This window comes from Camelus ferus, chromosome 14 (assembly GCF_009834535.1).
Source record: "Camelus ferus isolate YT-003-E chromosome 14, BCGSAC_Cfer_1.0, whole genome shotgun sequence".
In the NCBI taxonomy this organism is placed as follows: domain Eukaryota; kingdom Metazoa; phylum Chordata; class Mammalia; order Artiodactyla; family Camelidae; genus Camelus; species Camelus ferus.
Genome location: NC_045709.1, coordinates 40,676,612 through 40,678,423, shown reverse-complemented (window position 1 = coordinate 40,678,423; position 1,812 = coordinate 40,676,612). Strand labels below are relative to the sequence as shown.

General features: G+C 28.9%; 1 non-coding gene across 1 annotated transcript; it reads right to left on the bottom strand.

Moving 5' to 3' along the window:
* Window positions 1–1,372: 1,372 nt before the first annotated feature.
* LOC116668773 lies at window positions 1,373–1,474 on the bottom strand. The gene has a single exon (XR_004326010.1). It is a non-coding gene; the product is annotated as a U6 spliceosomal RNA (small nuclear RNA).
* Window positions 1,475–1,812: the final 338 nt, after the last annotated feature.

The window sequence follows — 1,812 nt, the reverse complement described above, 5'->3', positions numbered from 1 at the left end:
TCTAGTATAATAGAGCTCTGTATTATTTTTCACTGAATCAATTTAAAAACATTGAAATTTTGTATTCTTATGTAAAATTTTGAGGTATATATTGTTTGAATGACTCCATTTTCCTTAATTATTATGAAATGATCATTTTACTAAAGTGTTTTCAACACTTCATGACATGAATGCTAAGATTATTTTTGGTACTGATCAAATCAGATACAAATCCTTGATAAAAACATTTTCAGATGTCACAGATGACACTTTAAAAAGTATATAACTATAAACAGATAGAATTGTGACTTTTCTACAGCAGGTTATATTGTCAATAAAATAATGTACCAATTCTTAGTGTGTGTGCCTTTCAACATGTCCTTTAATCACAGATCACTTCAATATTAATCACAATTCGCTACTTGTTCCCAAAAGTTGCTTTTTTGTTTCTTGTTAGAACATTCAGTTTCAAAAAAGAATGTACATTTATTTAACTCATGAATTTCTACTTCATTAATTTGTTTCTTTTTTTTTTTTTTTTTAGTCTTATAACCCAGTTCTTTTCCATTTCATCAGGACAGGTCACAATTGCTTTTATGTAAATCAAGTTGCGTGTTTAATATGCAAGGTCTGAACTTTAGATACATTGTTTTACTTACTGGCTAATTATTATGCTACACATATTTATCCAAACTGACATTCCAATGTACTGTACATTTTTCTGATATCCCTAAAATCACCTTTGTTCTCACCTTTTCTTTCATCTTAACACCTTTTCAGTGATGTTTCCTCAAAAGGAATTCTTGGGCACAAATAATATTAGAGGTAAAACAAACTTAAAAATTAACTATAAAATAGTATTTTAAACTTTGCACCAATAAATATGAATATTATAGAAAAAGCAGATGAAGTAAGTGACAGATAAAGAATAAGATTAATTGTTTTGATCAAAGCACTTGTTTCATACTATTAATTACTCTACATGTAAAATGTATGGTGCTTCTGCAATATTAATATCTTTTTTATGTCTAAATTATTTTTTATTCCCTTTGTAAATGTCTAGCAGAGGACAAGTGGGTTTGTGGGTCACAAGTAGTATTGCTATACTAAATTGTGATAACATACTGAAATATGAATATTATGTAGTTCTAAGTCTACTTCATAAGAAAAAAGTAAAATATGGGGGAATGTAGTATTAATTCATAAAATAAAATGGATCACTTTTAGCACCTAAAATTTTAAATTTAAAAATTACTTTAAAATATAAAATTTGCTAATTTAAAAAATTGCTAACCTACTTCCTGTAAAGGTAATTATCTACCATGGAATGTCTTGTAGAATTGCTTTCAGATGTATCATGAAACGTAACTTCCAAGAGCACAAGCTTCACAAAATACACATAGAATACTTCATGAATTTGTGTATCATCCTTTACAAGGGCCCAGCTAATCCTCTCTGGGTCATTTCAATTTTACTGTATGTGCTGCCAAAGCATATATGATTTTGAAACAATTTGTTTTAACCACCAAGTGCTTAATTTTATAATTTGATATATGCAGTCTCACAGGCAGCAATATTCTCATTTATATCAGTATTAACATGATAGTTATCACTTATATCAGTATCCATATAAGAAATGTTTATTGTTTAAGCCACCTAGTCTGTGGTAGTAATGTTATAGCAGCCTGAACTAAGATGGATTTTTGGTACTAAGAAGAGGGGTACACAGTGAGACAAGCCTAAAAATGTAGAAGTGGTTTTGGAACTGTGTCATGATTAGAGGCTGGAAGAGTTTTGAGATGCATGTTAGAAAAAGTCTATGGACTGTAAAAA